Genomic DNA, 27,200 nt, shown 5'->3' on the forward strand with positions numbered 1-27,200 from the left:
TTAGAGGACTTTCACCGTCTCGTAGGTTGTGGTGAGTTTACCTCAGGTTGTTACAATATTAAGGCTGATAATCACAATCTGTTCAGAAATGAATGGGTAATTTAACTTCCGGTCCTCAACCATGCTGTCGGTCTCAATTAACACCTGACGAGCCAATCAGTGCCCTGCTCACTGACCATCCAATTAGACGGGGTCAAACTGTCCAAAGACCCACCTCCACCCTGCCTCTGTCTGGACCGGGAGCACCGGGGGCGGAGCCCCGCAGCTTCATTGCTTCTGTTCCGGTTGTTGTTGCAGCTGCTGCAGGTGAGTTCACAGCAAACGTCATCCAGGCTAAAGCTAAATGAATCAATGATCCCATGTTGAGTTCTGCAGCAGAGTTCATTTACTTCAATATTATGAATGTTCATCAAGTTCTGTCCCAAACTTCTGCTGCTTCACAACCCTGCTCCTACTGAGAAGGTCACGTGGTACAGGTCACATTTAACTTATTTTTCAGAAAATGTGTTTAAACATCTGCAGACTGAAATATTCCTTAAGCTTAATTTATTAACGACCATAAGTATGACACCTCTGAGCAAGACATATAAGTTGGAGTGGTTTGTGGTCAGCACACGTGAAAGTGCAAAGTGAGTAAGTGAGTCTCCCGCCAGGGATTCAAACCCTGAACCCTCACACACTGATGTGACACGAGCTGGTTAGTGAATGAGTGTGAGGGGAAGCTGGGAATAATATAAACAGGAATGGGACAGCATGTGGTGTCACATTATTGTACTATGCTAGCCATTCATCTCCATGTGTGTGTTTACAAATGTGTCTACTTATTAACAGATATAAATACACTTTTAAATCTCAATACATATTTGAAGAGATTTTTCTTTGCACATTTTTAAATCCGGTTAAACACAAACATTCTAAATACAGATTTGCAGATCCATGTACACATTCACCAGTCTCATTACACACTGATGGATTGAGACTCACATTTGAATAAAATGACCATCAAAATTGTCCAATATGAGCCTTTCACAGATGTGTCCTATCAGTGTTTATGTTTAGTGATATGAAAACTTTTATTTTACAAATTAAACAATGTAGAAATATGTGCAAAGTGTTTATTTTCTTAATTCATGCTCCATATATTTGGTTTTCTTTGTATTTAACTTGCGTGTGGTTAAAGTGAAAGTATCAAGCATCAATTACATTTCTTTGTCTTAACATCTTAGGAATCACTGCTAAATCTATTTTTGGTAAATAAATGATGTGACAGTATTAGACATTTATATTTCCTAATATCAGTATTGGCCCCAGAACATTCACATGGGTCAGGCTCTGTTGGACGTTAGCAGAATAGCTGTGAACTAGCAGCACCTTGTGTGTACAGTTTAGGCTCTTCGTCATTAATTCAATGCTTGAACTCTCTGAGACCCAAGACTAGTTGCTGTATTCTCACTTGCTGTGATCGATCAAACACCCACTGGGCTCGATCTACTCTATCATTTTGTGCAGTGCATTTTGTTCTCCTGAGCTGAATTTATAAAACTGAGGAAACTTAATCTGATAGTCGTCGTCGTCGTCAGAGGGTTGTCTGTACATTTTGCAGCTTTTTTTTGTCCTTTGCCAATTTAAATTCAGTCTAGCTGATTTTGTTTCATAAAGATCAGTTATTATAGTGAAAAAAACAACAACCCTGGAGCCGCTCCTCCTGCCACAGATTTGCACAGAGAGATTATGGGTTCCTTCCTGACTTACACCACATCCTTCTGCCAGGTTTCACTAGTTGTTGTGTAATGCTGCTTAAGAAAAACACTGATGAAAACAATGTAGTCACTGGATCACAGTTTAAACAGCGACCTGTGGCTTGTCTTATAATGTCGCTGCTTGTTGCCTCAGATATCTAATAAACCGAATATTACATTCAATTATAAATGTCCTCTGACATTAGTGGAGTTAGTTCCAGGTGCATCCACTGTTTTGCCTCCGACGATCCCGTCCTCGGCTTGTTCCACTTTATGGCTCTGCTGGTTTTTTAATCCTAATCATCTGCTCATGTTCTGTCTGGTTGCTTTCAGGAACCTGAAGTGTTTGAATGGGATCATAACGCTGATGGTGTCCTGCTTTATTTCAGCTAATTGTGGCTCAGTGACTGGAGCCAAGATTCCATCCTTTAAAAAAAATATTTACTGTAATTTATGGCTCACTTGGTATGAACTGGACATGTGGTTTTAATTTAAACATTTACAAGACACAGTCTGATGCCTGTGTGCTGTAGTTCTACCTCCAAGCTTTTATTACTCCACTTAAAAATAATTTCAAGCAAATTGGTGAATGTGATCAGTCTCTGGGGATTCCGCAGACACTTATGAGCGTTTTCTTCTCATATCGGCTGAAATGATTTTCCTGCTCTGATGGTTTGAGTGAGGTGCCAGTGGTGGAATAACATCTGGGTGATGGAAAGCATGTGGCCCGGTACTGAGGAAAGAAATGTAATAGGCTATTGAAACCCGTCCAGAGCACCTTCCTCCTCTCACCTCTCTGCTGTGAAATGTGTTCAGCAGAATCCCCTCCAGCTGGCGTCTTTTCCGCTGTTGTTACTCGACATGAAAAAGAGAAGCTAAATATTAGTTTCAGGGTGATTTGTGGTTTCGTCTGTGTCAGCCGCTCACAGTTGTTTTGGCAAGAGCCGCTCAGAACAGTTTCAAGAGGAATTTCTTTAATCCAATGTCCCTCGGCCTTAACCGGGACCAGATGCGTTTTCAGCGGAGTGAGCTCTCAGATCACAGCGCCCTGATAGCTTTTAACAGCCCATCAAAAAGACTGACACACACACACGGGACTCCTCTGCAGATTTGTTCAGGGAGACACCTCAGTGCCTGTTTTGGCTCAGTTTACCACCACGATTAACACTTTACACTGTGCGTTTGAGGCCGGGTCACCCAGAGGCCTCCCTCTTGTGCGATTGCTTTTTATGTGACCCTAGTGACTCACAGCCGTACCGCTGCCATAACCTCCACAGATGAGAGAGACAGACATATGCATGATACAGCCCCAGCTATTGAAACAAAGTGTGAGTAATGGTTTCAGCAGGTTTTCCTCCTCATGTGTCTGCTCTCATCTAAAAGACTCACTCCAGACAGGTCTGCTGGAACTGCTCGGTTCAGGCATGAGAAACGACCTGAGTTCACAGCCCTGTGGGGACGAACCGGATTTACTATGAGTATTGTAACATGTATATGTGGTTCTGCTTTATATATCAAAGCAAATTAAAGTTGACCTTTTATATGTATAAACTATAACAGTTGGATAATACATTTAATTCAATCTAGCACAAGTTTGAGATTGTTTAACTGGGTTTTTCCATTTTTCACTCCTTTCGAGTTCACTTTACATTTCAGTGGCTACATGGCTTGTTGAGAAACAAAAGTTATGATCAGTTAATAGAATCAGATTCCCTACAGTTGTTATGTAGCTGATTGGTCACATTATCACTATATTACATTTGCCTGTATTCCTGTGATCAGAAACATAAAACACAAATACAGAAATGTTCTGCAGACTGCTCATATCAAACACAGGCAAAATATCCATTCTCTGATATAGCCAAAGGGACAAACCAATTATTAGAACATTCTGGTAGTTTATATCAAAATTGTGGATATAGATATGAAACACTAGAAAACTGAAATTAGCAGAGACACATTGAGTAAATATGTCAAAGGGTTTCAATTTGTTACCATATACTGAATTAAGATCACCCCCTAAAACTATTTATTTTAATTCACAAAATTCTGATCCTTATCTGGATCCATGTCAAATGTCATCTGATCATAGATATTAGCTCACTACCCATGCCTGATTATTCATCAAGACCTCTGTATTATTTGCTGAGAACTTAAATCCTGGATTAGTCCCCTCAATTGATACCACTCCAAAAGTTCTTGGCCCATGACCCACCCTCCACCAAGTTTTAAGAAAATTGGTACAAACAGCATTGACAGCAGTAGAAGGGCACTCTGTAGAGCTCATACCTCCCCGAGGGCCCAACAGTCCCCTTATATTCAATCAAGCGGCACCAAATTCCACACGTAGAATTCAATCCCTTAAATATTCTGGATTTGTTTTCATTAAGATCCAGGAATTATTCTCTGTGAAACCGACGAAAATTCTGCAAAACCCAATGTTGATAAAAGTGAAATAAATTCCTGGATCTGCTACAAAACTTTGTAGCAGATCTTCCTTGGGTCATATTCCACCGCTCCATGAAAGTAAATAGAAATCAGTTGAGTAATTTTTGCATAATCCTGCAAACAAACAAACAAATGCTGATGAAAAATACCCCCCTTGATGAGGTGATAACCCAGATGAAAACAATTTGTGATTGGGGCAATTCTCATACCTAATGGATATTTTAAATTTTGACTCTTTAAATACATTTTGCAGTGAATACTTTCAGAGGAGCAGAAAACCCAGGTCCTCTTCTTAGGTTCATCACTACGATTGAAACCTTTCATTTTGTCACACTGTGATTTGTTTTTCTATTATGATTCTAAAAATATCACTTATACAAACTTATAAGTAAAAGATTCCATTAACTCCTCCACCTCTGACAAGTTTAATTAGGTGTATTGTTGAGTGAGAGCCAGCAGGTGGCAGGATTGCACAGATCAACAGTGGCAGCAGTTTGACACTGAAGCTCTGTGGTTCTCAGAGTATTCTGCTGTTTCTGTGAGGTGCTGGGAAGCTGACCCCGCTGGCTGCTTTCGATTTCTCCTTCTTACAGAAGCTTATGAGAGACGCCCACGCCAGGGGACGGATTAGGTTACTGCGGAGATGTAATGCCAATAAAAAGATAGTCATACGATCCTTCTCTCAGACCGTAAACTCAAGACAAACTCCTGCAGGCACCACTGAGAGCCCCCCCCCCCTCCATTAGACAACAAATGTTATCAGTTTAAGTGACTGATGAAAGCCATTTGTGCTTCTCCACGACTCCTCCGGAGTGAATCCATCTGCTTCAGACTCTCTGAGGTGAAAAACCCTCAGTGTTTAATCTGGTTGTGAATGTTTCCCCAGACTAGGAGTTAGTGGTAGACTAATTACACATTGGGCACGCAGCCTCAGTAGCACGCTGCTGCCAAGAGCCTCATGTGACTGTGTGTCATTAGTATTGGAAAAGTGCATTTGCCACAAAGGGCTGCGGTCACTCGGCGCCATTAAAACATGAAAGAACATACTCCACTCTTCTGGAGAAGGAATTTGCAAGACATAAACAGCCTGTAAAATGGAAAACTACATCTGTGTCCATTTGTTTTCCTGAAAAGTGGCCAGATTCTGTAATTCTTACCGAGATTTTTTCCAACAACACAGTCCAAGTAAAGGCTGAGGCCCGTTTTCAATGCGGCATAGTAGTGGTTTTGTGCAGCGCAGGATCCCAACACAGTGGGAGACTTCAGAGCGTGTCGGGGCCTTTACTCAGTTTATACTCTGGGTTTTTGTCATGTGTGTGATGAGCTTTCCTCACAGAGACACCACCCACCTCACTGCAAAAGTGAATTCACTCAAGTACCAGACTTTTAATGCTCCTTTATATTTCTTTCCCACCACATTGGAGGAGCGAGTGAATCTGACAGCTGCACTTATTACTCACTTTGAAGGTTAAGATTTTTCATGCATGCTTTTATGTTTGCAACAGTTTTAGCTTGTGACCCTTTAAAACAAAGCAGCTTGCAGCCTCTCTTCACTCCTCCAGGTTCTATAAAGATGCTTTCAGACGTGCACTCAACTGCTGACATTTTGCTGAAATTTTCCGGAGGTGTTGTTGGAGATAACAATATCTCAATAATAAGAACTTTTCCTGCCAGTCCATTTGGAAAATGCCCAGAAAATGTCTAAGTGAGCCCCTGTGAGAATACAGCAAGGAAAAGCAAATGAGTGGACGTGTTGTTGACCTTTCTAACATGGTGGGAAAAAATTAAAAAGTAAAACTCATGTCAGGATCAAAAAGAGTTTTCATACACGTAGAAGATGCTTTAGAGGACAGGTTCGAGAACTTTTGACGATATGGGCAGACGCTGGTGTCGATCTGCTGTAAACGAAAACATATTCATACATCGTGTCCTTTGTCCTGCATGCTTTAACCAGGTTTCTCCCCTCGCCTGAATGTCCTGGACAATTCCCTGTTGCTGTGAACGCATCTTCATATGTGAAAGGTAAACTATAGAAACTGTCCCCACTGTTTTTTCTGCACAAAGACCATGTCGAAAACCATCTACCTTAACCAGAATATATTTTCCTTATTTTATTCAAATCATTAATCCTTAATAAGTAGAATGAACCAGAAGTTTATACTTGAGAAAAATTGCAAAAAATAGAGAGTTGGTCCAGACCGACACAACCTGAGATCAACTCGCACCACAGGTTAAATATTCACTACTGCAGCGTGACAGTGTTGACACCTCAGCTACCTACAGCACCAGGGTGCTCGTGAGCCTGTTTGTGAAATGGTTAATCGTTAATTTAATCCACAGGACTATTATTAGACATCACCTCGGCAGAAACAGGAGTCTTCTTTTGATGTGGATGTGAGAGGCTGTGAACCGACAGCTCTGAATATCTAATAAGAGAAGCCTGCGTCTCCCTCATTAGGCCCAATACTGAGCTAAAACACCTTTTTCATGTCACCTCGGTAAACAGCTTAATGTTTTCCTCTTTCATCTGCTGCTCCCCAGTGTCTCCCTCAGCTTTGATCCACGGCTCAGTGTCTGGCTATGATCATCTCAGTGCTTTAGATTTGTCCCTGTGTTAATTTAGATTCACTGATAAGCCAGTTCCAACACCCCCTCCTTCACAAAACCAAAGCAGGGCAGAGGTGTCATTTAACCTTTGACTCCTCTCGGCATTTTCAAATCTATCTGGATGCTCTTCATATTATTTCACTTTTTTTTCATAATTCCAAAGGAAAAATATATATATAACTCAGTACCACAAAAAATTCTACTTATTTAGAAGTTCTAAGAACATTATAAACATTTATTTAAGTACATTTATTGTAGCTGTAAGCACATATGAGGCATTTTAAAAATATTTATAAATGCAACCTGTATCAGTTATGAATTCTTCTCTGAAGTTGTATTTCATACTATTACAACAGTTGTATTATCGTGTTAAGTTTCACCCCCCCATGTTTGGTTATTTAGCAGGACTATGCAGATGCTGGTGGAAGGATGTTGTGGGGTTTTTTCAACATTTTTGTTGATTTCTCAGTGAATAATTTATGGATCTTGAAGAAAAATCAGGCAGGTTTAGAGGACTGATATTTACGAGTGTGTGAAATTTGCTGCAAATTAAAAACTGGACTTGTGTGAATTTAAATGTGGTTTCACCAGGAGACTATTGGGCCTTCGTGGAGGTATAGACTCCGCTGAGTGTCACAGTTTATTATCTGTTTGTACAGCAGCCTGCACTTATGGATTTACACAAGAGGAGTTGTAGCTGTTGGCAACACATTAATACACTTTTTTGTCTTTTCAGCACAGTACTGCTGGTTGTTGTTGTTGTACTCACTCCAGTTCTAATTTTGTCGATTTTAAGCAGTCTTCTGGAAAAAAAATATTGCCAAAAAAGAAAAATAAACTATATTACAAAGAAATCTGTTTCCATAATATACCTCAACACGCAATTTCCATGATTTAACTGCAGAGGGCAGACTTTGCTGAGAAATAATTTGTTGCAATGGGAGCAGTAGGAGAAGCTACACTCCAGCTGCCAATTTATTAGGAACACCTAACTTAAACTAACACAATCTAATACCACTACCTTACTGTGAATAATACCTTACGAAGGTGATAGTGTTCATTCCCACCTGATTTAGATCCCAGAGTAGAGTTAATATTAGAAACACCTCTCAATACAGCATAATACAAAAATATGTATCCTTAAAGCAGAATCAACACCACTGTAATACAGTGCTCACTATTCTAATAATAATAATAATAATAACAACGTTCATGAAGGTAGGATTAACTGCAGGGCTGTTGTGTTAGTCTGCTTTAGCTTTCAGTAAGTAATAAACTTTCCACTGTGATGTAATTAGTTGCAAAGTAACAAAATACAACCTGTCTTCTCTAAACTGCGTCTGACAGGCAGCAGCTTCCTTTAGCTGTGTAGGAATGTGGTGGGGGTGGTATCTCACAAGGAGTCCTGGGCCGTGACAGTTACATCTCCTCCGACTTTGCTGTTGGTCAGTTCTGGGTTGAGTGATTCCTACTGACCTCGACGTGCCACAGCGCTGCCCTCGGTGTTCAAACTTATCCGTGTTGCTTGTTGACAGCAGCTCCCTTCTGGGGCTGCCGGGGATTGGCCCGATGCTGACCTCCTGCCAGTCTGCTGGAGGAGAGGAGGAGAGCGGCGTGGACCGCAAGGGGAGAGTGAAGCCCAGAGTAGTAATGAGGAGGAGAGGACAGATTCTTGACAGCTTTTTGCCTTGTGCGATGCACGCACGCACACATGCACACACACGCCCGGCAGAGTTAATCTGAGGTTTTTCTCCCACACTCCCACAAGTGATTCAAAGGGCAAAGTATTTATTTATTTAATCACTACTTTCTTTTTATTTACAGGCCCTTTGTTATACATTATAATCAGTTGTCAGGGGAATAATGACACAAATATTTTGATGGTTGTCATTTAACTTTCAAGCTGATCTAATGGTGTGTGGACCGGCTCAGTAGCCAACGTGGATTGTTGACTGCAGGAACAGAGAGCAGTGTATTATTATAATTTTAGAGGAAAATGATAGGTTCCCTCTGCACTCATGAATAGTCTTGCTGTGATCAGCGAGCAGCTCATAGTGGAGCTAAATTAGCCCAGAATTTTGTACCGTAGATCAAACAGAAATGGCAGAGAATCAATTAATGATTAATATGCCATCTGTTGGAGGTGGCGCTCTGAATATCAATACGACTCCCATCGGATGTTTAATCACCTGATACCGTTGTGTTGGAACACAACAACAGAGCTGTTGGAAGAGCGGTGCAGTGTCGGCGAGCTCAAATGGTTTTGATCCATCTCCGCGATGCTCATAAGATATTCACTGCTCCAGCGGAGAAACGTGTCTACAGGGCCCTGACAGTGAGGAGTGCATGCAGATATCTGCTCCGTGCCTTGGGCCGCTGTGGAGATCCCACCCAAGGCAAGGCTCCATTCATGCTGCAGCACGGAGGATGTTATGTATATGGCCTTGACGAGCACACTCCTAACCCCGAAGCCCCGAGGAGAGGGACAGGAAACAGTTGGCTCTCGGTCGACTGAAGTGGTGCCTGGGACTTTCCCACACGCCTCAGGATCCTCCTCGTTCAGTCTGGTCTGTGGTTGGAGCGTGCGTCTGCACCACTTCACACTAGGGAGGGGGGGGGGGGGGGCGCAGGCTTGCTGTAGAAGTTGGAGAAAACTTTTCTAAGGGGATTCGCTGCCCCTTAGCTGAGAGAACAGCATAAATTATTTGCACTGGCAGATGTTCACAGACCCAAATATGCATGAATTTGTAGAGCTGGCAGGCTTCCCTCAGCCAAACGTACTGGTTTTCACGATGCATGCAGGAGCAGTTGTTATTCTGGCTGTTTTACAGAGAGCATTAATCTGAGCTGTCAGCACCACCAACCACTTTGGTGGAAATTATTTCACTCCTTAATAAGGGAGCTCTGGTGCTGTGTTACAAGTGGTGGTCTGGGCAACATTCTTGGTGGGTCTGTCATCGTGTAGCTGTTCTCCAACAGTGGGCCTTCTGTGTTTGGCCTGCAGCTCAATCTGTAACCCAGAGATGAAAAGAAGACACTAACTAGACGTTAAATGAAACCACCACCTCTCACATCCTTTCTGCTCGTGGAGATTAAGAGCACCTCCTGCCAGGAAGTGGGAGAAAACCAATATTATATTGACTCGACTCTGAAGTTCTGTTCCATTGTTTAGCCGAAGCGAGGGAATAAAATATTTTGACAGCGGACCGCTTGGCCCTGCTTGTGTGTCGATCGGATCCGCTACTGTTTCAGGTCAGGTTGGAGCCAACCGTCGTCAGGGGTCAGTAAGGAGGAGGGGTGTGGAAAAATAATATCACTGGAAATAAAGTTTAAAGCTGAAGCCAGATGGGAACAGAACAGAAGTGCCTGGTTTTTCTTCCTTTTAGTCAGGAGCACTTTTAAAATTAATAAGATTTCAATAATAGTAATATGTTATGTTTGGCAGTACGGCTCTGCTCTGGAACTTCGCTGCTCTTCCACATGCATACGTGGAGAAAGGCTTAGGTAGGGAGAGCACATATCCCTTACCTCCATTTATTTTTGGTACTTTTGACTTTCTCCTTTCTACGTTGTTATTTTATATTTCCAAAAATACTCAATAATGAGAGGGGGAATAGGTCCACTGATCCAGTCAGAGCCGGCAGTAACATTAGACCCTGCCTCTTTCAGCGAGAGCAAAACGTGCCTGCAACAGCATCCGGGTGCGGTTACACATGTACAAATGTCAAGCGAACACCAGAGGTCAAAGTTCGCCAAAGTTGAAAATGACAATGACTTGCTTCACCACAAGAAGCTCTTATTCACTTTCTCACTCACACAGATTGGAAGTGAAAGGGAGGTGAGGGTTCGTCCCTGAAACATTTGTGTATGTGTGGCCGTGACATCAGTGGTGAAGAAACTCTTGAAAGAGTTTCAGAAGAGTCCCAGACTCAGCCGTAATGATTGAGAAGATTGTTGCATTAGGGAAGCGGCTACACTCAGCAAGCAATTATATTTTTAATACTTTAAGTATATTCAAAATCATGAACTTACTTAATTTTACTTTGGCCTCACTCAGTTAAGGCTCCACCCTGCCATCAGTGCTAATTATTTCTGTCCTGTTATGAGTGGATTATTTTCGTCTTTTTCCCCCTGGTGACACATATAAAGTGTCCTTGGGTTTTTTGAAAGGTGCTATATAAATTCAAGTTATTATTATTATTAATGTGGTACTCTTACTTTACTTTGTATCCGACACAGAACAGATCAGCATCAGTGACAAAACATGACATTGATTAGGTCAGATTGAAATGAAATAGAGGTGCTGGGGTGGGGAGGGTCTTGCAGTGGAATCAGGAAGAGTAGAGCAGCTTAAATACAACGCACAATATTAGCATTGCCAATTCAAAGGGGATCAGCTGATGTTGGCTGACGTACTGGATTGTGGCTGAGCTCCACTTCGTGACCTGCCTGAACTTTAACATGATGCTGAATTTGTCATATTTCTAAAAACTTCAGTCAAAACACAAACAGTTAAGTGTAGTGTGATTGCAGCTCGTCCAGGTGAGTCAACGCTCCTCGTCACCATCACTGCATCACAAGCCTCTCAAATGTGATATTTATGCAAAGCTTTTTTAACATGTTGGATTAGATGGCACACGTGTTTATGACTTATCGGGCTGTATCGGAAAATAGATTGAGAAAATACCCGTCTTAGCGTCCTCTGTGGTCATTTATTTATGCAGGCTGTGCTAAGCAGTGGTAGTTATATGGGCTCTAATGTGCAATTTGCAGTACATTCTAGCCAGTGTTTGTCAAACAGCATCTCTGTATTTTTCTGTTCCTTTATATAGGTATGAACTAAAATTGTGTCACACCTGCATGTGAAGCACATGCAATTAGACGTTGTATAATCAAGCTATCATCTGAGCTCCGAGATGCAAATAACAATAATAAAGGTAGAGTGTGTGTAACCTGTAACTGCCACTGCTGCGTCTAACTGCTGCGGGAGACGTGACTTAGAGCCTTTCCTGCAGGAGGGCTTTGGCAGATTGCCACTTAGTGTGGTCCCCCTGAGGGCTCTTACTCGTGAATCAGAGAAAATGGGAATTACACATATTAAAGAGGGTAAACGTCAGTAATCACAGCACTGGGAGGATGCTCGAGGACTCATCAGGCTCGCTGCTGCTTTTTTAGAGTCACTTGTTTCAAGGAGCTGCCGTGTTTAGCAACAGACAGTACCTCTGCAACGTGTAAAATTAGATGTTTCAGGAAGGCGCCCACCTTTGGGACTCACTGTCAGCACACCTGTATTTACCCTCCGATCGTCGCGTATCCACACGCTGACGGCATGTACTACAGCGATGACACTGCTTGACCTCCTGATCCGTCAGTCATGCGGCAGCCAGGTAAGGTTACAGCCTGTCATGTCTGTTGTCATCCTCTGCCCATTGATATTTCCAGCGTGTTTGTGCCACGTCGAGCGCATCCTGGTCCCTGTCAGCGGCGAGCTTGGTAGTTTTGACACGGAAAAGTTTGTTTGTTTGTCCGTCTGGTTGGCAGAGGTCACGCAGCGGTGTGTTTGTTTGCTGGGTCAATTGAGTCCACTAACAGAGGAGGTCGGTGAGGAGAAGTGATGGAGGGAGAAGCACTCATTAGTGGTCCTTCCTCCCTTTGTGTTCCTCCTCCTGGTGGAGATGTCCAGACCACCAGGCCCTTTACCCTGACTCCCTGATAAGATGTCTGGAGTCGCTCCACATGACTTAGTGCTGTTGGTACTTTGACAGAGAACCACCCTCAAGGGAAACGCAGGCAAACATAAATATTTAGGCATCAAAGAGCTTTATGGAGTTAGTTGTAAAAGGATTTATAGCAGTCTGGGAGGCGATGCATCAGTGTCAAAGGGCTCGAGGCGGCCCAGTGTTTACAGCATCGCATGTGAATCCTCCCACAACTCTCGGCCAAGCCCGGAGAGCTCGACCAAATAAGCACTTGAGTGCGAGGAATGCAAACACCACAACTTTTCCAAACAGGTTTGAGAAAACAGGTGTGAGCTCTGTGTCCTCTTGGCTCCCGAACTGTAATCCCCTGCAGAGACGATTCATAAACAAGACAAGTCAGTGGCCTTATATGGACTGATCTGAAAAGTAGGTGTTGTGCCTCCTGAGGACTTCATACAATTATTTGCTCTATAAAACGGAACCTAACCCCCGAGAGACAGTAGACGATACCTGTTTTACACCAAAATAAAGGGTAAAGACACGATTGACTTCTTTCTCATTGCCAGAGTTTACCTCTCTGTTGTTTCCCCGCGGTCAGTCATGTTAAACTTAACAAACCTGCCAGAAACTGAGAAACTCTCTCACCTTTTGTCTTGCCAATGTTGCTTTGTGTATGACTGAAAGGAAAATGTGCTGTTAAACATTGTTGCCAAGATGTAAAAAGTAAAAGTACACAAACTTTTATGGCTATTTATGTGCCTAGGCTTGGAAATTCAATGCGCGCCATACTGTAGGGCAGGAGAAGGTGCCGCATCAGCGTCTTGACTGCCAAAAGAAAGAAGCAGAAATTAGCTTGTTCATCTGCCAATCAGAGCTGGGGCTTGATACCACTTGTATCTGTTCCCATAGCCCTAACCCTAACCCTTTTTTACCAGTTTAAACTGTTGATAAAGATGTTAAGTTTGGTTTTAATTAATTATTTAATGCTATAAAATGCTGTTAAATATCAGGATTGACTGAGCCTGACTCTCCATTGGTCGAGTGCCTGTATTGGAAGGGCCTCGCTACCAAAGCTCCATCACCCCGATCAGTGCTGGCAGCATTAGTATCAGGGATATTTTGGGATGAGGTGGAGATACGTCGTCCATTTCCATACAGTCTGTGGTCTGGGGTTACAAATACAACTGAAAGTGTAGTTTTCTTTACCCTAGAAAAGGCCCTTTATATTGAAATACTTTATATTTACATCGAGGGGGTCCTCTCTACGCAGGCCGCCATGTTTTTTTACATTAGTCCAGACTGGACAAACTAAACACCTTTTGAGTTTTTATGAGAACTGAAGCTTCCACAGGTTCTTTTTCATGTTTGGAAGAGGAGGGTGAGGTGAGGGGTGTTCAGCTGCAACATGCAATTTCACCACTAGATGTCACTAAATTCTGCACACTGTAGCTTTAATATATATATATATATATATATATACACCTTGTAGTGATACCACACTACCTCATCCTTCCCTCCAAACGGACGAGAGTCACATTTCCTCTGACTGCTGGACATTATCACTACTTGAATCTAAGCGTGCTGTTTTGCTACATTTGGTGCTTTCGTTTGACCTGATATTTGACCGACAGAGACTGGCATTGATCCTCTTATCTGAATCTCTGAGTGAAAAAGTGTATATTTCCCAAAATGCTTTCAGCCCCAGAATGCTGTTAAATATTTAAATGTTGCCGAGCATGTGGCGTGGTGATCTGTTATGCAAAATTAATCAATCTATGGACATATGTTGCTCTAAACCCAGTTTACATAAACAGGTTTTAATAAACCATCTTCCTGGGTAGCTGATTAGTTATTTCCTCAGTGTTGCAGTGTAACATCTGCACTCGTGTTTCCCAGCTAAACAAATGACTTTTAGCGCCAGCTGTCAAGGAAGCCTCCACCGCCGCTCCTCTTTTACCTTCAGTCTCCTCATCAATGTTGCATGAGGTGTTATCTGCATCCCTCTCATCTCTGCTTTCCACCCCAGGTTTTATCTGCCCTTGTCTCTTTCATCTCTATCCTCCGGGGCGGCCGGACATCTCAGGTCCACCATCCACGCCACCACCACTGCCGCCGTTGTCCTCTCTGCTGTAAGCTCATCCTCCCCTTAGCTATATGCCCTACTTCTCCCCGGTGGGGTCACGGGGCTGCTTTGTCCCAGATTGCTGGGGGATCAGGATTCCTCATTATCCTGTTAACTGTACATTTATCGGACAAGACAGAGGAGAGAGAGCAACCCCCGGCATCATTAAGCTTTAATGGACAGCCTAGAAATGAGGGAGAAGCCATAAAAGCAGGAGCCGAACCAGAGTCTCTCTTTAATGTCTCTGATCGCCCTGACAGGATTATTAATCAGGAACTAAAGGAATTTAAAACCTTTGCTCTTGGCTTCCTCACTTAGAGTCTTTAGCTTGCACCATTACATAGCAACCCAGGGTCAGGAGGTCTGCAGCTAATTGGTTCTACAGGGTTTTGAATAACAATGAGCTGAGCCCAATTACTGAACTACAGAGAGGCGGAGATGAGAGGAGAGGGTGGAGGACCCAGTGGAACAGACACATGCGGATGGAGGGAGGGAGGAGGAGGAGATGGGGGAGGCTGTTTCACGGCTGCTGTCTCTCTCCTCCTCAGAGCAGGGATATTAATGAGAACAGTAAATGAGTGCTGGCAGAGACGGGGATGTGCTGCCGTAGAAAAACAGCCGCCCTGCCCCTGCAGGACATTAGCAGCAGCAGCAGCAGCAGCTCCTCATTCTCTATTCCATTTGACTCACACAAAATATGAGCGCCTCATTCTTTTTTGTCCCAGATTTTCCCTTTTTCTTTGTATCTCATGTTCATTTATTAGTGATGTATTTTCTTTTCTCCCAACACAGGGGATCTGTTTCTGTGGTCCTTTGATAGCTATGCTGTATTCCAGTCGGTCTTGTAGAGCCTTTTAATGCCGTCTTCAGGGGTTTGTATCCAGCAGCGGGTAATATAGTTAGTCCCTGCAGTTTAAAGGCAGTTCGGCAGTAAATTCCTACTCACTCTCCGACATAACGACTGCTTCTCTTTCCTTAATTTCGTGACCCCTGCTGCTTGGGTCCACATCAAGGCCTGTTCTCCATCCTCATACTCATCCATCATTATGTGCTGCTGCATGTACACTGAGCAGATTGTGCTGCACGCTTTCTGCAGCATCTCTCCACTCTAGTGTGTCATGCAGTGTCCCCCTCGCCCTGATATTGCTGACGAAACTGGTGCGGGTGGATGCATTATCAGATTTAGAGAGCTAATTTGTTCCAGTGGCAAGAAAATGGGCTTTTCAGGCAGTTGAAAGGATGTCTTTCTTTCTTTTTCCTTTTTTCACTTGGTCATGCTCAGTATTTTTTCCTGCCCTTGAAACGTTGCGTCACATTGAGCTGTAGGACTTTTCAAACTGATCGCTGCTTAAATCATCTCTTTCAAATTCATGAATTCACATTGAGCAATCCCCCCTCTTCTGAGCATTCATCACTTTCAATAAACCCTGGAGAAGCTGTCATTATGCCTCAACCTCCTCATCCCGCTCTAAACTGCTGTTCAAGGGCTGCAAATTGGAAATGTGATTTAAATATTGCTCATATTCACCTAAGCCCTATACCCCCTGCCACCCCACCCCCCGTTTCCAGGCTGCGTCATGTGATGAAAGCCGAGGATGTCGGCTGAAGTTCGCTGCGCGTCCTGTGCCACCAGTGGAAGACATTAATTGCCGCTAGTAGAGGGTTTAGCATCTGACCTTTCTAGATCACAAGGCAAACAAAAATCCTCTGTAGGTCTTCTCCTCCGCATGCTTTTTGTCACTTGTTCTTCATGGTTGGATTTCTCCGACAGATGAGGAGGATTCTCTTTGCTTACACTTTTAATCAGCTACAGAGCAGTGAAATACTACAGCTGGAATGAAAAGGAGATAAATGCCCTCTTAACTCTTGACTGCAAATGAACTACAAATCCTTGAGCTGGATTGCTGTTCATTCTTCAATTATGTAAGCCTCCATCTGTTTTTTTTCCTACTCAGCACCGTCATTGTGTATATAGGAATTTATTCTTCACAGACATGATTTATAATCTCAAAATTCAAACACAAGCCTAGATGAAGAGCACGAGTCCATTTTGCCCTTGGTTTTTGAGCTATACAAACAATAAGTAAGCAAATATGCTCTGTGTTGATCATCTCCTGAAAAAGCTTTTGAATATGTATCACTCCTGATTGATTGGCTTCATATAGATTTGTGTGAGGCTGTCTTGCAAATACACTTTTGAAATTCCTCCTCAGCACTGCAGTGCTTGGATTATATGTTGAATCTCATCATTTTTAAAAATGGTTGCCAATGCCATTCAGTCCAAACAATCCTCTGAGCCCGTAATGTATTCTGAACTCTCGTATCTGCATATTTGAATACTGTAACAGAGTTGCAGCTGCGGTCTCTGAAGAGTTTATCATTATTTCACATTTATTTTGTCTCCCTAATTACCTAATTAATTCTGTTGTTTTGATTGTGGTGTTTACCGTTTGCTTTGTGGAGGCGTAATCCTGTTCTATTTGTCTGTTTGAAGAAGAAGCAGTCTCAATGAATTATTCATGCTGCGCTCCAGCGACAGCACAGCCGTTTAAATGATGAAGGCATTTGTGAAATCCTCTCTTTCACTCTCACACACACACACACAAACACACACACACACACTCTCTCTCCTTCTCACTCTTGCCTCTCTTTCTCTGCGAGCGCCTGAGGCGGTGGAAGTGGGATCTAAGGAGGGGAGAGGATTTTGTGAGGCTCACAAGCACACCTCAAATGAGGCGATGGGAAAACATGTCCCTCTAATGTGTCTGAGTGAGCTCTGAGAGGACGGGACTCAAAGCCATGTCTAATCTGACACCATAATGTGACCTTTCATCTCCACTTCTCACAGGAAACAGAGCTCCATCCTGCTCATTGTACAAGCCTGCGTCAGTTTATGTGTGTGCGTCCGTGGTCAGGCAGAGCGCCCACCGAGCAGGAATGTGGACACTTGAGCCGACACACAGGCCTTCTGGAGTGCTCCTGATGTGTAAAACGCAGTTTGCTGATTGGATATCGCTGCGTCATGTGGTGAATGGGTGTCCACTTCACACCATCAGCTGTGACTTTCACCAGTGCTGAGGATACTTGATAGAGCACAAGTCAGCAGAAGCTGCTGGATCTATTTGAGGATTCCTGGCATCTGGTTTGACTTTTTCAAAGAAATGCTGCGTCTCGGGCAATCGGTGTGGTCTTAATGGCGTCCCCTCTTAAAGAGCACTTCCTCAGAGACAGGAGGAGGAGGAGGGCGCTGATGGGGCTCTCTGGGGATTGTCTGTTTGTAGTGTTTACTGCCAAACCCTTAAGGACTTACAGGCACTTTCATCAGCACTCAGTAGTACATAGTGCACACTTCCCCGCCTCTGTTCCCTCCGCCTTTAATGTCTTATTTTCCTATCTTGCTCCTGTGCATTTTAAAAAATCTATGTGCGACACCTTTGAGTCCCAGGAGTCACTTATCTGTGTCTGTAAGGACTGATTGCCATCTCCAATGCCACCATTATACACTCATTTGCATGGGAAGAATCTGACATTTGTTCGCAGCTTCATTCATGCTTTCCCCTCAGGACAGCGTCGTCCTTAAAAAGGCACAAATCACATCCAGTAGCTTTGGTTTTCAGGAAGCCTGTTTCTTTTGATGATAGCAGGCATGATGGATGTTATCAGTCGCCAGGACTCGGCTCAGACGAAGCCTTGAGCATACAGTGTTTATGGTTTTATTTAAAATCTTTGGTAATGTGTTGTTTTCTCTCAGTAGGCCTGTGGATTTCTGCATTCTATTTGATCTGCCCTAAACATACATCTTTAATCTCCGCTGCGGGCTGTGGGAGAGAGAGTGTGTCACCGCCTCCCCACCGAGTCCCCAGGCCTCCCTTACCGCCCTGCAGCATCTCTGGGGGGCCTGCAGAGGGCAGCATACTAAACACATGCCTACTACCTTTACAGCGGCTCCTTTTACACCTGCACCCCCACCACCACAGCAGCAATCTTTATTAACATACATCTTCATTAACTCACAAGAGGAGCCAGGAAAAAAATAAATGAAAGATGAAAAAAACAAAAAACAACAGGCTGAGAATGAAACCATCATGGGCCCGCGGGGTGTTCTACTGTTTGTACTGACACAGAGGACGAGTTATGCTAATTGAGAGTTCTTTGCATAATTAGGGAGTATAAACTTCATCATTATTATTAGTGGAGAATAGCCAGACAGAGGGTAATTTCAAGTTTCCCAGCAGGGTGCTGCCGGAGAATAGAAAGAAAAGGACACACTCTCAATGTTATTCCTGCTGTCTTTTGATGCAGGGAGCATAATTCATCTAAGATACTTAGCCTGAGTATGCTTTAATGACGATGACTTTTCCCAATGTGATTTTTCAAAGTGTTTTAATGTATTGTCTTCACAGCGGATGTGTTTGCCGTAGTAAACCCGAGGACTGCATATTCAGTTATCCACCTAAATGAGTTTTTTTCTTCCATGTTTAATGAGCCTTCACTTTATGTCACTTTCTGCAGATGCCTTCATGCTTCTGCATGTGTATTGTGGTTCGTCTACAGCTGTGCATGGAGGCTGGGGAGTGTTGTGCGTGGAGCGAGATCATGTGTAATAACACGGAGAGAAGGCAGAGAGGTGATGCAGCCGGTTGGCTGTAAGCAAGTGGGCCGCGGCAGGGCAGTCACAACAGAGTGCTGAATCCATTAGTCCCTTAACAGGGTTTCAGCAGGTCATTAAGGTTCAATAAGATCCTGTGATATCCTGTTATACACCTTTCCTCTTCACCTAAATCTGATGAGGCCACAGCCGGTGGACGCCACTCGCAGGAAGTCGTCCCCTGCCTCAGAGCCCAGATTCTTGTATGCTCGCTTTAAGACTGTGAACGATAGTTTATGCCGCAGTAAGTATTCCTTTCAAAGGCTTTACAAGGCACCGGGGATTAAGAGACTGTAACACACTCATCTCATTTGTGTCAGGAACGGGTAAAGGGAGCACTCTAAATACACGCCGCACCAATAAGGCACATACGGGGGAGAGATGTGAGGTAGAGACGCTCCGCACCTGCCCCAGTTGTTCTCCACCAACATGGCCGTCTGTGCCTACTTCACAAACGCAGGGAACATTCCCTCGCTTCAAAGGTTCCCCTTGCTTTTTTCATCTCTGTGCACCAGCCCACGGCCAGAACCACGGATTAATATTTCAAAACATGTTTCTTGCTTGCACCCCCTCCCTTTATATCCCCCTCCCTCCTTTGCCCCCATGATTCTCCTCCCACCAACATCATCTTTCTCTCGCTCTCAAATACACACACACACACACACACACAGCCCCATTCCCTGTTCACCACTTATTCTCCTTTCTACTCTTCCCCCAACGCCAAACCCCCACCCCACAAACTGCCTTCCTGCTTGCTCGCTGAAATGTATGATATTTTTCCATATCTCATGTTTTGCTGCTCCACTGATCCCTTCAATCCAATCACCAGGACGGTATGTTTTATGGATTAATAAGAAATGATCCTGGAAGGTCCAGTCAGGCAATCGAGGAGCCAACAGCAGAAGGATGAAGCGATGAAATGGAGGGGGAGCGGGGCAGGGTGCCGTCTGCAGTTGAATTTTAATGAGCACCAAGGGGAATATCCTTTTTTTTTCTTGGGGTATCCTTCTGGTGCATCGCTCTAAATCACTGTCACACAAACAAGGTATTTCCCATCATGCCTCTGGTTTGGCTTGGTAACTGTGTCATCCTGTGGCACAGGCGCCTCACCGGCACACCTGCTCTGCTATCCTAATTGAACAGATGATCTGCCAATTTGTCATGTTTATCTTCAGAGGCGTTCTGGCGTCAATGCCCTGCTCTGCTCAGCCCCCTCAGAACACAGTGCAGATGTTAGCAGCGCTTTTTTTTTTGACAGATCTTGTAGTCATTACTGAATAATTCATCGCTGCATTAATGTCTTTAGATAGCATCTCCTGCATCTTGCTTCGCTTTTTTGGCTGCCTCTCTTTTCTTCCTTCTCCAGCTCCTCACAAGGGAAAACTTTATTATTCTCTCCACTGACGGCAAAGTATACGGATAAAAGATAATTGCCAGGCTTGACTCAGCCATTGATATGAAAATAGGATTGAAATTATTCGCTGTGGTTTAAAGGTTAGTTGAAGGTTATTATTCAGGGAAAGGCGTATAGAGTGCGTACAGCCTGGTGGCAGGTCTGACAAGACATTTCTGAAAGGCTAATATGCTGCGCATGCTGCAAAGGCCATTCACTGAATAAACCGAAAGGCTCTCCTGAGATCTTCACACTGGAGGAGTCAATTATTTAGGAGCAAATTATGGTTCACTCTGTGCATAAACATGATATGCTCCAAATAAGATTGCGAGCTTCATTTTTAGCACACTCTGGTATATTTTATTCAGATTATTGTTTGTCCTTCCATTCAGCCTTTCATGCATGGTGGAATGTAATATGAATGCCATAATGAAGAGGGAGAGGGCTTTCTCAACCGGTTTAATGTATTCGATCCGTTGCATGCTTATAGGCTTGTTATGGTTCAGATGGACTTTGAACACAGGCTTAATAAATCACCTCCGCCAGCAGTCGTCTGATGTTTCTGCTTAAGAGCCGCTCTGATGTCTGTGGTTTGCCCGTCACTATTTACGCCAGTCTCCATTACCATGGCAACTGGGGGGGACGTATGCAGGTAGTGTGCTGTAATCTGGGAGAAGTCATGGTGGGCTGGTTGATAGCAGCCGTGCAACAGCAGACAGCTCTCTTCTGTCTGTCTGTCAGCAGATGCGCCACCTGTGTCTACACCAATATGTTGCTGTAAAATAAATATTCACTCATTCATCTTATCATTTATAAAACACATTAGATTTTGTTGGTTTATATTATATTATATTTTCTTTCTATTCATTTTTCCTACTCTGGGAAAACATGCATGTGATACATTTATTTAATGATACATTTATTCATCTATTCCCAATGTTATAGGTTTTCAAAAATCTGAACCTTCATTTGGAGATTCTGACTCTGATATATATGTGAAATGTTCATGTGCATACACCAGAGTGAGTCAGGAATGATCCCACTCCTCTCACTCACTCAATCATTCACCTGTTTCCTTTGTTTGTCAGAACCTCTTCCTGCTCCCAGACTAGACGAGTTATTCAAAATCAGAACGCCTGTCATTTTTTCCCTCTCACTCCTCACAGAAACTTCACAATTTGTCTGAGCCCTTCATCTTTTTTTTTCTTCATAGAAATGCACAAGAGCACACTGAGCGGATTATGAGGAATGTGGTATTTCATGCCCTAGTTGATTTTTATTCATCAGCGATCTGATACTCCTGTTGAAAATACATATTTTAGCATGAAGCACTGTTACTTCACTTAAATGATTGAACCAAACCAATTTGGAAGCAGAGAGCCGTAAGGGTTGGTTGCTGGACTGTGTGCTAAAGGATTCCTGTGGTGATGAGGTCTGTTTCCACTGGGTTATACAGCGGCAGAGTTAGGCCTCCAGGGCTGATGATAGACAGCACACTGTCGATATCTGTCTGAGTTTCTGTTTCAGGCCAGTATTAAAGATCACTGACACCTTATGTTTCTGCCTCATTCCCTCAGTCCTCTCCTGCTCAAAGAAATTGGATCCTGTCCTTAAAGCTAAGCACTTCAGGATGAAGTTTTTCTGAAACCCAAACTGCTCGTGTGATTACAGACGGATCGATACGTGGTTCTGTCCCCAGCCAGTTCTGCCGGCTGGCACGGGAAAAGATGTGATCCATGCAGCTCTGACATTGACGGGCCCCAGAGAGACAACAGCTTCACTCACTAGAAAAACGCTCTCCATTAGCTTGGCTGGGTGGCTCTGCCCTGTCATTGTTATGCTATCGAGGCGGTGACATTTGTGCTATGTGGATGGCAAATGCCTTTCTAATCATCTGCTCATGGCCCAATTTGAATTTTCATCAACCTTGATGGACAGCTCCAGAGGAGTTATCATCAAGAAAATGAAATCTTCCCCATGACCATAAATGCCATGGCTGCTGCTGCCACTCCCTGACGGCATCCCACTGTGCTGGCGACAAAAGCCGTAGACGGTTGCACAGCGTCTCCCTCCAGACCACTGCCCTTTAGCTGTTGTGTAGCCGCTCTTGGGTCAAACCTCATGACTTTTCTCATAGTCTTGGAGGGGCCTGGTGAGAGGCCGTGTCCTTTCTCAGACCTCAACAACACACAGGCCCTCTGCCCTCCCCTCTGCCCAGGAAGTGGTGCTTATATCCATGTCGGAGAACAGCAGCACTTTACCGTACAATGTGCTGTTTTTTTTAATGGCTGAGCCAGCGTCTCCTAAACCGGGGCACTTGTATTGACCCACCTTCCATCTCTCTCCTCTCCCTCTCTCATCCCCCACTGTTTCCTTGTTTGAGACAATATAGCCTGCCTGTTGTTATTGATTCGAGAAGATTGGGCCCCAGTAAGTGCTCCTTTGAGTCTGGTGTTATATTAAGCAATTGTTCCAACAGCAGATGACAGGGCTGGGAAGGTTTGGCTGCCTCTAATAGGCCTGGTATTACCCGTGTGTTAATTGATTGGGCAGCAGGAGGAGGGAGGAACTGGCTGCTCTGAGAATTCAAGGCTAAGCAGCTGATAAATAAACACTAACTCAGGACTTTGGCTTATGTAATATGTCACAATAGCCGTGGTTAAGAGTTAAATGTGGTTGTTTTTTTATTACACCAAGCAGATTCATCATTTTAAAATCATCTGATAACAAGTATGACTGTAAACAATGCAGTTTACTCGTCATGATCTGGACCTATTCAGACGATTCATTGTCTGTGCTGCACAGTCAGTAGTCAGATATTGTCAGTGGTGCAGGCACAGTGTTGCATGGAGGTCTGTTTTATAGAAGCCACCAGAAGTAAACGCTCCATGCACTGTTCAGTAGCCTCCATTTCCTCCTGTGTCACATGCATGATTAAGACCAGTTTCAAGTACTTATCACTCGACCAGGACGCGGTGAGGTAGAGTCGGTGTGGGGCATTGGATTTCAAGGGAAAGGAAACAGAGCCCACCTCGGTTTTTGTTCCTCTAACATCCAAACATCTCTCACTTCTCTCACTTGTCAGTAAAACGTCATCTGTTCCCTCAGTGCTGATGAAGCGGCACAGTCATTCAGCATCATCTCCTGCGCAAGTGATGACATTTCTTTGACAGTCATAATGCATTATGCATCTAATTCCATTAGCAGTGAGCGACCATCACTTGTTTTCACTGAATTCCCTGTGTATTTGTTTGTGTGTGTGTGTGTGTGTTTATTTTGGTCAAGTGAATCCTATTAGATTCCATTTCCAATAACAGCATGTTCTGCTGTGGTCGCATTTCAGTAGAGAGGTAATTTGCTAATGGCATGGCCCTTATTAGAAAGCAATTATTATTAATTACCAGTGGGTGATACAAGAGCTGATTTAATCCTCAAACCCCAGTGTTTTACTGCCAGTGTGACCAGTGTGTGTGTGTGGGTCCGTGCTGTCTTTCTCAGAGATGATTGCCAGCCCCACACTCTCGCCCTCACCTCCCACTGGCCTGCTGCCAAGCGGCGACATTGTCATTATCAGTGTGCCAGAGGGCTCGGTAAATGTCATTATTGTAGCTTGTAGATTCCTCCAGGGAATCAGCAGCTACCCGTTTAATTTCTCTAACAGCCCGGGAAATATTTGTTGCATCACCAGCCCGGCTCATGGCAAACATCTATCGCTGCTATGCAATTAACGACATAGATCATTTACATAGTCACAGAGCTCATTTTCATAATGTTCCCTTTATTATCAGAGGAAGAAATTAACCCAGGAATTTATTTACACACCCACTGCAAATGGTAACAGTGTGCTAATTGGCTGTTAGATGATTAATAAGCTTATAGCACATGCTAATGAATGGTGCACTCACTGTTTCAGAGGTGCTCTAGCACTCTGCTTGTTTTTTGGCAGCTTAATTAGACGGATAATTATGTACTTGTTGCTTTTGCTTTCAAGCAAATACCATCAAACATTAAAAAGGATTAAACTGGCTTGCACAGCTATGAGCTTGTATTGGTTCTCTAAGTTCCATTTTTCTGTGTCTCTACAGTAGCACCGTGTGTTGTCCGAGTGATTGTGAGGGAATTAAGAAAGACGTATAGTCCATTCACAAAACAGATCAAATATTAATTTATAATAAATAATGAAGAAATATTTGAATATAATCATAAAGGAAACTGGTGCTTATTTTGCTTGGTTTTGTATGTAAAGAACCAAATCACTAAAACCACTTTTATTTTGCCCTATAATGCCTCTGCAATTTGCTGACAGCACACAAGGGACCATCAAGAGACATCTGACAGCACACAAGGGACTCAAACTTTTTTTATTGTTTCACTTTGGTAATACAGCGATCATGTATTATTCATCGTGCTGTTTCTCTTAAAATGCTGTGTCCACTCTTAAGTTATATGCCTTGGTTCTTTTGTAGAGAATCGTGAAGCAGAGACCAAACAGTTTGTGATGACAGGGTTGGGTTAGTCTCCGGAGCCTTCTCTCACTGGCTGTACAGTGCTGTTGTGTAACCATGTTTAACATGTTGGCTTGGTTGCAGGCAATGGATGGCAAGAAAGACCCGTTTCTTTTTCTGTTTACAGCTCTGTTTTGTCAAAACACAATGCAGCACTTTGTAGATAATTACTGCCGTTTGCAACTTTCCTTACAGAAGACCCAATTTGGAGAATTCACTCACTGGTTTTGTTTTCCATCTGCTCTGTATAGAATAAGAGTCAGTGGTTGTCTGTGGTGGTGAATCCTCTGGGAAAGCTGGGCTATGAATATTTGATGTAAATCCTCCTTTTTATCACTGACACGGCTCAGAGCAGGAATCCTCATTGATCTGGTGTTATAATCACAGATTAAAAGAACTCTCCCCAAATAATTCCCTGATTAAAGCTCTGTTTATGTGCTCTGCTCATGACCAAGTGAGGATTGGCGCACAGGCGTCTAAGAGAGCCTCCCGCAGGACGAGCAGCGCTGCAAACACACAGTCTTTAATGTGCTTCCCACCAGCTATTGTGAACACCAAGTCTCTAGATCTATTCCAACTCATTAACTTTCAAACTTGGCCTGAATCTTAACATGTCACACTCATGAATCGAATCCGTGGAGAGATGAGATAGAACAGAAAGAAAAATAGAGAGAAACATTTTCCGGTCGCTTTTTTCGTATCGTATGAAAACTCTTCAAGACTTGATTAGTTTCTCTTTTCAAATTGACAGTGCAGGAACACGAGCTCCTATCCTACATTTGTACATCTGCACATCCCTTTCCCAGCATCTAATTTCAAATTCAATCATAACCTACGTGTTTTCTGCTTTCTCTCATATATTACTCTTTTGCTTCATCCAACTCAATGTACCTGAGTGGTCACGTGATATACCTTTTCAGGCTTGTCAGTATGGCTGTAGCCTTTGACCTTTACTCAGAGTTTTAGGCCACAGGAATTACAATCCTGAATGCTGACTGAAGAAACACACGGACAGAGACGGATAAATACCTAAACTGAATGCCAGTGACATTTCAGCGGGCTCTTGGCCTCTTTTCAAACGTCCAGTTATGACTTTAAATGATTGGCGAATTTCATCTTAATTACAATAAAGACGAGCCAAGCCCAGAGTTCATTCTCATCATGTTCAGTTTGCCAATTATGGATGGCTGGCACCGTGGAAGCTTCCACCTCTCATTTCTCAAACCCATATTGTCCCTGGAGCAGAGAAGATTGGTACGTGCCCGTCGTCTCACCGCTGTGCTCAACATGCAGCAGATGAGATTACCCTGTGTGCATTAAGACGGTTTCACCTAATATCAACTACGAGCTTGCACCATGCATACTAATCCTACTGATACGTTCCTTCGTACGAACTAGATCTCACCTTCATTAGTGTCTAAAATGAAACATGCTTGTTTTAAACCTGATTGATATTCTGGAGAAGTTCCCCAAGTGAGAGACTTCTGAGACTGACGACTGACAAAGCTCCACTCACTATCTTCTCCTGCCGCAGTCTGTAGAGCACATTAATACACCAGAAATCAGGAAAGAGAGATGTATTTTTGCTTGCATTCAGTTGCTGTAAGAGGGACTGTTAATTCGTGTTTTCACATATCAGATTAAATTTGCTTTCTTCATGCATGTGCCAAGGGTAATCTGTTCCAGCGCTAAGTTATGATTATCCCGGTGGCAAGGACAGAAAAGATAGAGAGGCTATAGCAGCCTCAAGTAATTAAATTAGCCCTGAATGGCTAATTGGATCAATTTGGAAGGCAGACACTGTCAAGGATAAGAGTAATCATCTATGCAGCAGCAATCTTTTATTGCTCAGACACGTCTTGTAAAAAGACAAGGTGTGATCCCAAAGGTTAATGTAATTACTGTCCAATTCTCTCACTCACTGTGCACAATAATGCTAATTAATCTAAGATCTCTGGACTATAATGAAGCGCGACAAGCCAGGTAATGCTGATTATAGTATTTCGGACATGACTGGATATTCTCTGTTATTTCCTCAT

The 27,200-nt window shown here is 43.3% G+C and overlaps 1 long non-coding RNA gene across 1 annotated transcript in view; it reads left to right on the forward strand.

Annotated features, from left to right (window-relative positions):
- Positions 1-96: 96 nt before the first annotated feature.
- LOC109624260 (uncharacterized) overlaps positions 97-27,200 on the forward strand; it is a 41,079-nt gene continuing 13,975 nt past the window's right edge. The window contains exons 1-2 of the long non-coding RNA XR_002202367.2: positions 97-306; positions 6,142-6,209. This is a non-coding gene — a long non-coding RNA (uncharacterized lncRNA). The remainder of the gene's footprint in view (positions 307-6,141; positions 6,210-27,200) is intronic.

The sequence above is a fragment of the Paralichthys olivaceus genome, chromosome 7, assembly GCF_024713975.1.
Source record: "Paralichthys olivaceus isolate ysfri-2021 chromosome 7, ASM2471397v2, whole genome shotgun sequence".
NCBI lineage: Eukaryota > Metazoa > Chordata > Actinopteri > Pleuronectiformes > Paralichthyidae > Paralichthys > Paralichthys olivaceus.